A 15,612-nucleotide genomic window follows, 5' to 3' on the forward strand; every position below is an offset into this window, starting at 1 on the left:
GGAGGACGGATGATGGCAAGCACTGGGAAACACTGCCCCAACTCAGCAAGTGTTCTCTGCCTCTGTAAAGTGGAATGCTAACAGTTCCACCATAGACTTCTGTTTAATTTAACGAGTTAATATGTGAGTTAGCAGCACTTGCCAAAGCAGTGTTGTATGGCATCCAGTTTTAAATCCACAGGTGTCTAACGGTGGCCATTTTCTCTTGAGTGTAGCCTGGGGACATCTCAGTTATATGTCAGCAGGGCTTTGCTCTGTTTCACTTTTCCTGACTTTCTGTAGCAGTCCCCTCTCTCTGAGGGGCATGCGCAGGACAACCAGGAATGCAAAGGAGTGGCAAAAACACAGGACAGGAAAAGCTCCTGTCCATCCTATCTCCGCAGGGCTGCTGCTGCCCCGTGAGGTCTGCATGGTCTAAAGTCAGTGGCGAGATAGCATCAACATCTGTGTTATGTACTCTGGTCTAGCATGGGACTATTCTTTGAGCCCAATTTCCAAGGTTTTTCTTTCTCTTTTTAAAAACTTTGTGTGCATGTCCAAATGCATGCATGTGTGTGTGTGTGTGCACGCGCTCGTGCGCACGTGCGCGCGTGCAAGGATGTCTGCCAGCATACGCACACGCCTGCAGAGAGCAGACATCAGCATTGATATCGTCCTCAAAGTCTCTCGTTTTTAATACAGGACTTCTCACTAACCCAGGGTGCTCCCACTAAGCTAGCCTTCTGTCTGTTCAGCAAGTTCCCTTCCTCTCTTTGCCCCTTCCCTCTCATGCAGCTGCACGCTGCTGGCCTAGACTCTTCATGGGTAATGGACCTCAGAATGCAGGTCTGCATTGATCTGCCCCAGGCACGTTCCTGATTGAGCCATCTCCTTAGCCTTGACCCTGCGATCTATGTGGTGTTAGGAGTGAGACGAATTTGAAGCTATTATGCTTTCTGAAGTTGGAGTTTAGTAGGAAAATGTGCATTTGTGTGTCTGTATTATAAAATACATGATAAAATACATGGCATCTTTGGAGAGCAGGAAGATTTATTTTCTTTGTATGCCTGAGTGTATACAATGCACAGAATAAAGGGATGCGGGTGTCAGCATTTGAGCTAGCCCGGCATTGGAGAAAAGACTTCAGGAAGTGCACAAAGCCCTGTGCACTTATGAAAAACTGGGTCATATATGCACATGAGAATTTTTATGGGGGGGACTGTCCACAGATTTCAATTTACTCTCCAGGGGATTCATAACACGAAAGAATCCAAGAGCTACTAATTTAGAACGTTGTTTATACAGAAATGGCCTTTTAGATCCAGAAAAACAATTTTTAAACAAACTTTTGGAACCCAGCCCATTGGGAAGTTGTGTGCTACAAATCCATCTCATCAGCACAAATAATACTCAGGTACAATTTTATGATAATTTTTAGAAATACCTGCTCTGATATTTGCTCTTATCTCTAAATGAACTGAAAGTATTTTCTTTTTAATGCTTTTCCTTCGTGTTGCTTCCCTAAAATTGTCCAAGGTGCAAAGGGACTCCAGTACCAAATATTCCTATGAAGGTATTTAACGCAGTGTTGTTTTTCCTCTTTTGCATCTAAAATAACCTAAAGTCCCTAAAAATCCCTTACTGTACATAACCAATGAATCAGAGAAAACAGGGGAGAAAGGGCTGAGAGGGCACGAGTTTGTGCGGGCTGTGGCTGGATGTGGGAAAAGGCGAGTTTGAGTCTTTGCCCAGGTGGAGAGGGACAGTGCTGGTCGCTAAGGACTCGTAAATAATTCAGAGCAAACTCAGTCCTGACCCAACCCTTTAAAAGGTTGAAAAAAGCAGAGGCCAGTTCTGTGTGTTCTTGCTGAGAGTTCACACGGCTCCACGGTGCCTGATTCCAGCTGGAGCCGGACAAGGAAATGCTTATACTCAAACACCACCAGTGAGGAAGCCCCTGGCAACCTTCTAACCAAGCAGGGGTGGAGAGCAGCTGAAAGCCCCAGGAGGCCGTAGCATTTATTATTTTCATCTTTTCTTCTGCCTCTTCCTCAGTCTCTTGGCAGAGGATCATCTTATAAGACACATTATCAGCCTTATTGTGTCTATGGTAAGGCAGAATTTAAGTGTACTTACCATGAAACAAATCTGACAGCAAATTGCCCAAGAGTAATTCTTTTTAATATTTTTTAATACTGTGAAGGATTTCATGATTTGAAGTTTGTTCTTTCTTTTCTTCTTCTTCTTCCTCTTCTTTTGTATCTGGTTTCTCTCTAAAACCAACTTACTTATGTTTTTTTTCATAAAACTATGAAAATTAAACAACATACTATATAGATAAAATTTACACTCTTTATCCAAAACCCAGCAGAGGTTCGATTAGGTGTCTGTCAAAGGTTGATATGGCAGTTATGGTTGTTTTCACAAGGTCAAACTAATCAACATTCTAGAATGGAGAGAGGGTGTTTACTAAACCCCTCAATAATTGAAAAACCAGGGACACTTGATGTTGGCGGAAAAAAGAGGCGGTTTTATAAGGGTGTAGCCCCTGATAGATTGACCATTCTCAAGTGGATGACTCAATATTTATGAGTTCTTGGATGGGTAGTACAGTTTTGGATAGGTGGGGATATGATACCAGGAAATAAATTAAAATAAAATAGCATGAGTTGAAAGGAGTGAGGAGTGGATCTGGGAGGAGCTGGGGGAGAAGCGAGGAGCGGACCTGACCAAAACACCTTACACGCACATAGGAACTGTTCAAGGAACAAATACAAGTTCTCACATTGGCTTCTGCATAGGCTTAGACTCCCGTGTTCTGTCTGCCCATGAGCTGATGGTACAGCCAGCCAATCATTTCTTGAAAGTAAAACTGTATAATCAAAATGGATGAATTGGAAAGTAAAACTTCATAATCAAGATGGATGAATCCATCTGCACGAATAAGAAATCCATGTATTAACAGAAGCAACAGAAAAAAAAATACGTGCTTGTACATCAGACAGCTGAGCTCTTTGCTTCTGCACATGATCGATGACATGAAAGAATGATGTGTCCTTTCAGCAACTTCTTCATAGGCCCAGGCAATCATAGGTGTGACGGGAGTGTCCTTGTCCCAACTCTAAAGCCTAATGGAAGTTGGAGTCTCTTTAAAAGGAGACTTGTCAGGGTCTACACTGTACGTTTTTCTTAGTGTCATGCTATGCAGTTTATGAAATACAAACCAATTGACTGAAGGTTCACACATGGTAGTGCACCATGCTTAAAAAAAATCACAGCACGTCTAAGAGAAGGAACATAAAGAGAAAGGTATGAATGGATTTTCCAACAAAGGGAGCTGCTCAGTCTCAGCTAAGGGGAACAATGGGTTGCCAGAGCTTTGTCTTCCTAACAGAAACCAGCCGCAAATTAAACCTTGTGTTGTGACCAATTTCATAGAAGTGTTTTAATTCTCCTGTCTAGGTTTATTGGGGGTATGACTGACAGATGATAATAATTATATATATTAGAATACATAGTATATATAGTAGAATATTAGGACAGGAGACTGTAAAAGCCACAGGATGGGAAGGGCAGAACTGAAACTATTCTGATAGGACCACTGATAGGACCTCACGGGCTGTGGCTGCTAAGGCCTGAGCAAGACGAAGGCCATCAGCACTCTAGCCTGGAAGGTGCCAAGCTCTTGAGCACCCACCCTTAACACAGTAGTGCTAGCCAGCTATCACTGCGCTGTCTGCTAGGTCTCCTCAACCTAGTCATTTTATAATCATGCTACAACTTAAGAGTCCCACTCTTTCATCGATAACCTTCCCCCTACTCTTCCTCTGCCCTTGTAAATCCCCATTCTTTTCCAGATTTGTCCTTGCTAAGTGTCAGAAAGTTGGACTCTTGTGTGTCATGAGTTCTTGGCGGGCTAGCACTGTATTCATCTTTTGAGCTGTGGTATGCTTTCGAAACTAGCCTTCAGAGCCTGGCACGCTGACTGGTGTGTGGTAGAGCTTCCAAAAATGTTTGTTTCATTTGCGTAGGCTAAGCCTAATCAAGTAGGAGATGTCATGATTCTAGGTTCAAATTTAAAGCATAACCGCTTTGGGCAAAATTGTTAAATGTGAAAAATGAGCCTGGGATTCTGCCTGCTTTCCCTCAGATGCCAGTGTAATCCTACGCTTTCTGCCTGGCATTTATTTCTACTGCAACACAGTCCTATAGACTGCTTTTGTTTAAACTGATTCTTGTTAAAAATAAGGTCAGGTGACACAGTGCAGGAGACCTCAGACAATTTACTTGCTCTGAGTATGTGGGAACGGTGAAAAGGATAGTTCAGCTCTCTCATAAAACCTCTTGGGTTACCTTACCATGGCAGAGGGTCTTGGCTTCAGCGTTGGCGTGAAGGAAGCAGCACCCCATGCTCCCGAGGCAGCAGCATCTTTCCATGCGTCTTGTAGGTGGGAAAATCACAGGGCAGAAGTGACTTCCCAGTTTAAAACAAGTGGAGATCGGTGTTAATAGCGTCTCTCCCACACCAAACCCCAATGTTCCCAAAGACATGTAAATTAGCTTGATTTACAGTAGCAACCTCTGCTTGCTTTGGAAAATAGTAAGTATATTTTTCCTGAACTATGATTAATAGATATAATAAACACACAGTTCCTCCCTCACGGGATCCTGATATATCCAGTTCTCTGGGTCAGTATGAAGTTTGCTCATAAAGGCCAATGAACTTTTGAAACTGTGCTTTGAAATAATTCAACTTCTGTGACAGCTTTTCTTTCCAAGGGAAATAATACCTGCTGCACAACCAATGCAGATAAAGCATTTTTTGTTCTCTATTTTCTGTTATTCCAGCTTGAGGTTCAAGATTTGGCAACAAGGCCTATTTAACTATGACATGAACATATTATTTATATGGATATTTTTAAAAGCAGTTGCAACAGACTGAAAATGTTGCCAAATTCTGTTTTTGAACCATTTTAATGCCTTAACTTTTGCCTCAAAACATATAATAGAACTTTATAAAGCTATTTATATTTCAGTCTTCAACTCTGGGTAACCAGTAGCTCTTTCATTAGAAAGCTGTCTCATTAAAGTTTAATCAAATGTATCTGATAATTTATACAGCGTCATGGTTAATGTTTATTCTTACGCCAACTCACAGAACCATTCCTTGATTCCTCTTAGACAGCCTCATATGATAGCAGCAATTGTTCAAGGTGGTAGTTAACTTTTTAGTACATAAAAATGTTTCGAGCTCTGAAATAATTCGAAACATCTAGATCATTATTTTAGCATTCTTTTTTTGTGATGCTATGTGTATGCCTGCAGCATACACAGTGACTCAGGGCTTTTGGCTGCTTAATGAGTGGAAACACAAAACAGAAGTGATAGATGTCTCCAGATGTACCATCAGCTGCGGATTCCAGGGAAGGCCTCCGGTGCTTTTTTTTTTAACACATAGTAATGAAGGAATGATACCATGTTTTCTTTTAAACAGACAACTTCAAGAGAGGGCCTGTCTATGCCTGAAGATGGATTCATCCCTGTGGTTGGCTATTTTATGCCCCAAAGCAATGGTTGTCAAGTCCGGTCTCACACAGCTTTCTGTCATTTGACTTGCATGGGACCCCCTAGGAAAGGACCGCCATTTCTCTCTAACTTTAGCCTTTGGTCAGAAACCACTGCATTCCACCTCTCACTGGGCTCTGTATTAATGGACCTACCCTGTACCAGGGTTGATGTAACTTCAAAAGGCAGCAGTCATAAAGAAGGATTGCTGCTGGTGTACGTGATCTCAGTTAACCGCTGATGCGATAGTTTTTATAGGCCATGGATTACAGCTCTGTTTCTAATTGACCTAATGGCGGCTCGTGGTGCTGAATATTCATCTGTTTACTTGCACTTTGTGTCTTCTGAGTTAAGATGCTTGGCAAACATAAAGTAACACTGTGAGAGAACTTTCAGTCAACAAAACTCAATCACCATAAGTCTCCCATGCAACTTATCCAGCGAGCATCTAATTTAATTTAGAAGTGTTACAAAAAGTGTAACGTCATTATCATTGTTAGTAAGACCCACTTGAGACGCTCTGTCAGTTAGCTCTACTGCATACTGCGAAACCCACGCTCACTAGGAAAACACTGGGATTCTGACTTACAGAAAAGCATACAGAGAAAAACACAAAAATCAACCTTTGTTTTGGTTCATCAACTCGAGGTGCATGGGGGGCACGAGGAGGTGGGGGGGCCCGCTGACATCCCCCGGTCCATACTTTACTAGTAGATAAATTGCACAGCCATGCATTCTGGAGAACCTAGCCCTTGGATTAAGACTGATAACCTCTCTTTTAAAATTCTTTACTGGATAAATTTCTTGTGTATTTTTGTGCGGGAGAGAAGAAAGAGAAGAGGAGAAGAGGGAAATGGGGGGAGAGGAGGGGAAGGAAATAGAAGGAAGGAGAAGCGAGAAAGGGGAGGGGAGAGGGAGGGAGGGGAGAAGGAGGGGGAGGGGAGGAGAGGGGGAGGGGAGGAGAGGGGAAGGAAAGAAAAGGAAGGGGAGGGGGAGGGCCATGGAGGGAGAGGAAGGGGCAGGGAGGGGAAGGGGAGGGGGAGGGGAGAGGAGGGGAGGGGAGAGGAGAGGAGGGGAGGGAAGGGGGAAGGGAAGGGATGGTAGGGGAAAGGAAGGGAGGGGAGGGGAAGGGGAGAGAAAGAAGGGGAGGGGAGAGGAGGGGAAGGAAAAAGAAGGAAGGAGAGGGGAGGGGAAGGGAAAAGAAGGAAGGGGAGGGGAGAGGAGAGGAAGGGAAAGAAAGAGAAGGAAGGGGAAGAGAGGTGGGAGGGAAGAGGAGGGGGGGAGAGAGAAAGAACTTTATCCTTTTTGGAAGCATTTTATTTCCCTTCAAGCTATGATGTGAAAGAACCAACAAGTTGGTTGTTTTCTACATAAACCAGAAAATTGAAAGTTTATCACATAGGAGATGAGCGTCATTTATTACATATGGCTGAGAAACTTTGTCCTCTCTCACCAAAGCAAATGGAGTCTTACATTGTGCTTTCTAATGCTCTTTCTTCCTGTAGTCCATCGACAGTGTTTGTGAAGCCCTGTTGAATATGAGTGGCTGGCTCTAAACATTTGGATTCTGGGGAATTTGACTGTACAGGGAAGAAACAAAAGTCAACTGGAAAGGCACAGACTTGCCTACAGTTTTTCAAATTTACTCCCAACTGGAATTTCTCTTTTATTCTGTTCTGAGTCTTAAATGCATCTACCCTCAAATCTAATTTTTAATTGTTGGCATCAGTTTCCTCTGTGTTGTTTCATTATCCCAAACTAGGTGACTGAAAAATATTAACACTTGCACTTAATACAGATTTTCAGTATTCTTTCTTATCCAAGGGTGGGATACCACTGGAAGACATAGAAACAAGTGCTCAGAATTATTACTAGATTAAGAAAAATGGTTAATAAAGAAACAGAAAGGGTTTAATTATTCACATAATGCCTATTATAAAAATTAATGTTACTTTTCCCCATAAAACACAAATTTACACATTGTAATAATTTGATCACTTGAACAAATCCCCTTGCTTTTAATATACACAAATACAAATATGGAAAAATCTTTTGGCAATAATTTATTTAAAGTGCAATATTTTTATTAAAATCAATGATTCCAAAATCATTTAAAATACTCCTTTATTTACAATATGAAAATAAACATATTTAAAAAATTCCTAGGACGCAGGAGGGGTTCAAATGCAATAGTTCAATGGAGTACTTTAAGCTAAGCCAGGGCATCGAATGCAAAGCCGACTCATGGAAAATACATAAAGAGCAACATGATCACACTGGGCTTGGGACATTTGTGGACATCAGAACCAAAGGGAGATTTACCTATAAGAGAAGCAAGGCATCCTCCGATAGTGCTCTGGGAAGGACACACTGGTGAACAGCTATGCCTCAGGCAAAAATGAGAGAACTTAAGAGCAGACACAATGGGTCCAGACTTAGGTCTACAGTAGTGTGGGCTGGCCTTTCATGCAGGGATTAATAATGATAGCAAATGTTTTATAGATAATCTACCAAATGACAAATTATTTATAAGTGCTTTACATGCATCTGCTTAATTCTTGGTTTGAATGGGTGCTATTATTAGCATGCACATTTTACAGATGAGGAAAATTAAGGTAAAATAAATTTCTGGTGATTACACGGCTGAGTGGAGACAGAGGGAAAAGCCCTAGACATTTGCTTCTATAGACATGTGTATTGCTGGCATACAAAACTGTCCACCCTGTAGCTATCCCTTTAATTGTGGGCATAGGCTGTAGGCATTATAGTCTAGGACGTAATAAACATTGAAAAGGCTCAATTTTCTTAACAAATATATTTTATTACGAACTTATTAACCGAGCATACATCACTTATTACCCAACTAACAGAAACAATAGGAGAAGAGAATTAAAGAATACAATAACAAAACCATAAGGAATGATTCTCCTGGCATAATCAGCAAGATTTCTACTGCTGGAACCTGGAGTAACCAGAACCTGGAACCTCAGCTGGAGGCCGGAGCCCAGAGCCTGGAGCCCTAAAGACTTCCCTCTAGCGGTTTTCTCTAGGAGCGTCTCGAAGTGGAGCAATGAACAGCCAAAACTATCCCAAGTCTCCAAAGGCCCCGCCTCTTGTTTTTGGCTCACACTTATATCTCCCCACAGAATTTGTTCAAGGATGTTTTTCAGCTGGTTATTAACCAATCTCCCCCACATGGTGGTTCAACTTCTAAGGGGATAAACATCACCTGCTCTCTCACAAGTCTTTTTCTCATATTCCACTTGTGATCCAAACAACAACAACAACAAAAAACACCATGTTTATCTCGCCTTCAATACAATGTTTTTTTTCATTCCCCATTTCTTTAACCATCATTAACGGAAGTCATCATCCCCAGTCCTAGGAAAAATTGCCTGTTGTTACTCTAGGGAAGGAACAGCTGTTCAGTGAGAATCTGATAAACAAAACAAAACAAAAACCCTAAAGTCTGAGCTTGGAAAACAGGGTGTTCTGAGGATAGAAATAAAAAAATGGTGAACTTCACTCAAGTTTGACTCCTGCCCTTCTGGGGAGTCTTCCTGGGGTGTGGGTGATTGGGCAGATGACAGGAAGTCTGTCTTCCTCAGGGCTGGTCTGTGTGTGTGGGGCGGGGGAGAGGGGCAAAACAAAACAAAACAAAACATGGTTGGGAGGGTATCCCTTGGTGCCTCGATCTGCCTTTGAAGTTCAGAGATGACCTGTTTGTTTGTTTTTTTTCCTAGAGAATTTCATCCGCCCCCTCCCCCCACCTTTCCAGCAAGCCCCTGTCTCTAGAATAATACTCCTACGTTTTGGGATCATTTTAAGAAGGTGACTCTTCAGAGGATACAAGAAGAGGTCGGAAAATGATCTGTCTGGTTTTGTGGTTTGCTTGAAGGGAAATGAATTCTATTTCCGGGGAGAAAGCAGAGCGGGAGACATGAGAGTGGGTGACAATGATCTTGCTTGGTTCCTTCAGCTCAAGATTCTTAGCAGGCCCAGGACCCGTTTTGGGGGTATCATACTCTCAATCTTAACAGTACCCTCTCAAAATCCCCCAATGTCTTTCAGTGCCAGCTGCCGGGACTCCCATAGCATCCCGGTGGGCCTCAGTGGAGCAGATGTGAGCTAGCCCGTGCCAAGGTCCTCCTAGAGGCCAAGCAGGGTTTCTTAAGCTCTGCGTGGGGAGTGTGTGTGGGTTGAATCTATTTGTATTACAAAGCATTTTGTGCATAGAGTGTTTGCAGTCGCAAACCTCCTTCCGAGGAACCTTAGGGACACTCCTTGGCACAAGTCAATTGGTTCTGACTAAGAAAATGTGTCACGAACGTTCATTTTGCTCATGAGGGTGTGGCTGGTTTCCATGGTTACTTTTGGCTCCGCTCACTCTGTCCCAGGGATTGGTGAACAACAGCTGGAGAGAAGAATGTAAATTAGATATAACTATGTCAAATGGGAGGGGGAATTGATAGTATGCTTTTGTTAACCTAATCCAAGCCATAAAGATGATTGTGAGACATTTTTCAAAAAACTATTTTTTAAAAAAATCTTTGATAATTTGATACATGATACAACACATTGGGACCACGCCCACCTCTCATGTCCCTATCTAACCCTTCCTGCCCCCCAGCCTCCTTTCAATTTCATGTCTTCCTCTATTTTATTTTCTATATGTAACCACCTGAGACCAGTTAGTAGTGCCCACAGGAACAGGAGAGCAGGGCCGACAGCAGTAGCAGGGCCACATTCCTGGAGAAAATTGTCTTTCTCTACTTTAGCAGCAAACACTTAATACAGGGGGGAGTGGCTTGGGGCGAGGAGGTGAGAAAGGGCTAGAATTTTTAAGATGCACTCTCCTTTAGAGTTTTGACTTTATGGCATGAAAACAACAAAACGAATAAATATGTTAGCATGGTTGGCAGAAGCAATCTAAGCAATCTAAGAGGAGATACTGTTGTAAATTCAGTGAAAGCAAGGTAAATAAATTGTTCTAAATTTTAATTGAGACTATGACAAAATTAACTCATGATATAATTTTCTTTAGAATTAAGAAAGAAATATTTGCTGTAGTCACAGAAATAGTAAATAATCTCATGGAAATAAAGGCTTCAGTGCCCAGGTTGATGCATCCAAATACTAATTAAAAAAAATAGTGCTTCTGGGAGAAGCGGGTGATGTCTTGTCAGAGGCAAGAAATTTGTGATATGAACATAAAAATACTCTTATTGAATCAGGAAGCAATTATAAAATAGAGCATATCAAGGAACCAGGAACCAATTTAGCCATAGATTGAATAATTTGATCATCACTATAGACCATAACTTCAGCAGGATAAAATTCAGGGGATATGTTTAAATTCACAAATGCAAGATTGCATTTTAGGAAACTTACCCGTCACTTTTAGAGAGTGTTAAGTAATCAACACATTATCATTAGAAATGGTGAATGGAAAGGATTCAGCATTTATTGTGTCTTTTCCACAAATGACTCTGGAGTTTCTTTCTTTGTAGATGCATTTCTGTCAAGGACTGAGAGAAGTAGTGAAAGAAGGATGCCATTCCAAAACTCTGAATTCGAATAATAATAAGTCTAAGCAGTAATATCTGTAATCATTGCTAAACATGCTTGGTGAATGTAAATTGTACTGTCCTTAAAGTAATTGTACAAATAAATTCCTCCAAAGTCTGATCAAGAGTCTATGAATTTTTCCACATTGTAGTCCATCATTGAAGGAAGTCAGGGCGGGAACTCAAACAAGACAGGAACATGGAGGCAGGAGATGATGCTGAGGCCATGGAGGGGTGCTGTTCATTGATTTGCTCCCCTTGGCTTGCTCGGCCTGCTTTCTTATAGAAGCCAGGTCCATCAGCCCACGTATGGCACCGCCCACAACAGGCTGGGCCCTCCTCCGTCAATCACAAATCAACAAAATGCTCTCCAGGCCTGCCCGCGGCCCCATATGGTAGAGGCATTTTCTCATTGCAGTTCCCTTCTTTCAGATGACTCTAGCTTGTGTCAAGTTGACTAGCCAGCACAAAGATATAACAACAAAACAAAACAAAAATACAAAAACAAAAACAAAACGAAAGGAAGTTAGAGAGGAATCTTAAGGAGAAAAATTGTCTAGAGAGACCAATTGCAACGTACGCATTTTAAAACAGAAATTAGTATAAAATTAGTATAAGTTTGAGATTTATATTTGAAGGACTTAAGTTTTGGAGATTTACTTTTTTTTTTTTTTAATTATGTGCAAGTGGGGATGTGTATGCACGTGAGTGTAGGTGGCCACGGAGACCAAATGAGGATGTCAGAGCCTTAGAGCTGCAATTACAGGTTGTCGTAAACTGTCTGGTAGAGATGCTCAGAACCAAATTCAGCTTATCTGCAAGGACAGTACCTACTCTTAACTGCCGAACCATCTCCCAGCCCCCAAGCACTTACTTTTAAATATGATAATTATATTTAATTTAGGTTTTTTTTCAATAGTTCTTATCTTTTAATGCTATAAATGTTAAAACAAATATATGGGCACAATCCTGAATATTTCCTTCACAGTTTTGGGGACACAGAGAATAAAGAAAGAAGAGTATGAACGAAAAAGGCGTCTATGAGCTGACAAATATTGAAGCTGTGTCACAAGTACATTGTAACTGTGACAAGTTTGCCATGTTTTATGTCAAGGAGAGAGTGACAATTGTCATGACATTGACACACAGCCTGGGCACACCTGAGGCCTGGGTACATCTGAGGTCTGAGCACATCTAAGGCCTGGGCACCCCTGAGACCTGGGCACAGCTGAGGCCTGGGTACACCTGAGGCCTGGGCACACCTGAGGCCTGGGAACATCTGAGGCCTGAGCACAGCTGAGGCCTGGGCACACCTGAAACCTGGGTATACCTGAGGTCTGGGAACACCTGAGGCCTGGGCACACCTGAGGCCTGGGTACACCTGAGGCCTGGGCACACTGTACCATCATAACCAAGCCTGGACAGACAGGAAAGTACAGCTAAGCGCTGTCTCTTGTCTGTGTCACCAAGCAGAGTCTGTGACCCTGACCAGCCACAGCTCCTATCCTCTGGTTTGAGAAGCTGGCTCAGATGCTTTGAATTGAGTCACACCTTTGCTGTTCTTGATTAAACAGAGATTAGAAAGAGCCTCCAGTCACACAGCCTGAGATTCTGGCCAAGGAGAAACTCTCATGGTTCCAAAGTGCATGGGCGTAATAGAGGCTGAATCTGTGTTTCATTTACGTAGACTTGCTGAGCTACATTGGCTAAATAAGATTCTCTATTTATTGCAAATATTCCCCCAAACAGAGGCTCGGTGCCCCTACAATAACCCTCTCAACAGATGAAACAGTTTGATACTTATGTAATGTATGCATTTGCTTCATGAATGAAACTTGAGTTGATTCCCTTTGTGTTTTGCCATTGTCAGAATTGTACATAAACACACCACAAGCCGCTAAGGAAGCCCTCCCTCCACCCTGCACGCTCAGACTCACCTTTTAGTTTCACATCTGTCAAACCACACCCACTGTTCCCTCTTCCCCAAAACCCTTTCTCTCCGTCCCTCCTGAGCTCCTCGTCATCAGCAGTGCTCAGGTTGGATGGTTCTCAGGGATGCCCTCATTCATAGTTCTGAGTCAACAGGAGATCTGCATAACACCAGGATGTCACCTTCTGTAGGGCTCTGTCTGGAGCCATGTCAGCTTCTGTTTTAACGGTTCACCTTTGTGTGTAGACTGCATAGCCGCGGGACCGCTCTTCACTTAACCAGCCCTTAAGCAAAGCTACGTGCTGCCCACTCACCATACGTTCAGCTTATTAAAAAAGTCCCTGAAGTTCCTTCTCGTATATTTGACAACCCACACTTGGGAGGTTTAAGGCTTGTTTTATTTAACCTCTTAGCTGAGCCACTGATGAGTAAAACCACATTTCTTGCAATCTACTGTTTTGCTTCAACCGGTGACACTATTTTAATAAAATATCCATTGTATGAGTAAAAGTTACTGTTTTAAGTTTAAAAGGATAGTTTGTGTTTTTTTTATAGACAGGAAATGACAAACAACGAGCTTCTCATCTATTTAAACACAGATGTGCTGGCTTCCAGCTGTACTGTTCACAGCCTCCTCACCCATAAATTATACTAGTGTTTCCCACCACAGTGCAAATTCACCAGACTTCTGCTTCTAGGTTTGTGGGACAGTTTCACTATTTTTCCTTTTTAGACACATTTCTTTAAACTTACAAGATTGAATATTAATGAGACATAAAGAAATGCAGCTCTGGGCAGGTGGGGCCAATGGGCAAAGAGCTTCCCACAACAAATGTGAGGACTTGAGTTTTAGTCCCCCGGACCCACATAGAGTTGGGTATGGTAGCACACATCTTTAACCCTCACATTCCTGACTCATGGGGGGGAGGTGAGGCAGAGACAAGAGCATCTACCAGAGCTTGCAGACCAGTTAGCCTGGCATATGTGGTGGCAACCAACAAAGAGGACTTTATCTCAAACAAAATAGAAAGAGAAGACCAACGCTACAGGTTGTCCTCTGATCTGCACACATGGGTCATGATACCTGCTCACCTGTACATGTAGACACATGTACATGCACATTCATAAAATATGAATAATGTCTAAGGTGTTCACTACTCAGGATATCCTCAGATTGTTTTAAAATTATTTTATTTATTTATTTATTTTAAATTGTGTGAGTGTGTGTGTATGTGTGTGTGAGTGAGTGTGTGTGTGTGTGTGTGTGTGTGTGTGTGTGTGGCATGCTAGCATGCACATCTGTGCAGGTATACAGGAAGGCCAGGAGAGAACACTGGATCCTCTACAAGCAGGTTGTAAGCTGCCCATGTGGTGCTGAGAACCAGACTTAGGTCTTCTGCAAGAACAGCAGGTGCTCTTAATCAAGAAACCCTCCCTCCAGCCTCTCTGAGTGTATCTTATTATATAATCTGCATATATTTTCTATTCCCATAAAGTGGGTCCTATTGTATTTCTGGTTTATGTTGTTATTTTTGCACTTCAAATACATCACAAGCTTTTGTGTTTGTAAGCAAGGGAAACCCACCTCTTATTTCTAGGAACAGGAGGTTTGCTGTGTTTCTCAGCACATCCCTGCGGACACTCAGGGATGCCTGTTGGCTGAGTCATGTTTGCCTGCCACTTTGTTTATCTAGAGCAACAGGAAACCATCCAAAGAAACAAACTTAGCCCTAACCATGATGGTTAGTACGTGCCATACAATATGGAACCCTAACTGTCTCCACAGTGTGGCTGGCCTATTCCTCAGTGGATTCCCAGGGAAGGTCTCTTCTGCACTGTCACCTGACAGTCATCAGTCCTTAGTAGACACAAATCCAAAATGGCCAGGCCTCATGTGCCAAAATTTCTCTTAGAATCCAGCAACATCAATTTTCCTTCGTAAGGCTCAATTATTTCTAATCATTTATTTTGAAGTCTACTTAATATATTATCACAGTTAGCCAGGACACTCTGCTTCTGCCTATAATTATCCCCATAGGCTAGTGAGGAATAGCCATCCATCAATTGCTGGTTGGCTTGCAGTTAATCTGCGGAAAACATCCAACAACAAACTCTAAGATGTGCCACTTGTCACCTTAGCCAATGAAGGCTAGCCTTCTCTAGTCCCAGCAAGCAAAAGAGAAACAACAGCAACAGAAGTCTGTTCTCTTTTAGTGTCCGCCCATGTCCCAAATGACTGGGAATCAACAATGACATCATTTGTGCATTTTCTCATTTATTGGCTCAACAGTCATGTACTATTCTCATGTAGTCAGCTTAATTTCTTCCACTTTCTTCAAAAGCCGTGTGAAATAAACATGGTGATGCACGTGGCACAATAGCGTGTAATTAGAGTAGAGGGGAAACATGCACACAGGACTCACTGGGTGTGACAGATGATTAGTTAATGTTTGGATAAGTCTTCATATTGACAAATTATTTTATTTTCATTTTAGAGATTGCAAGTACAACATTTCTCTCTTTCCTTTCCTCCCTCTATATCCTCCCACATGCCCCTCTCTGACTTTCTTC

This window comes from Acomys minous (assembly GCF_964271855.1).
Source record: "Acomys minous genome assembly, chromosome: 15".
Lineage (NCBI taxonomy): Eukaryota > Metazoa > Chordata > Mammalia > Rodentia > Muridae > Acomys > Acomys minous.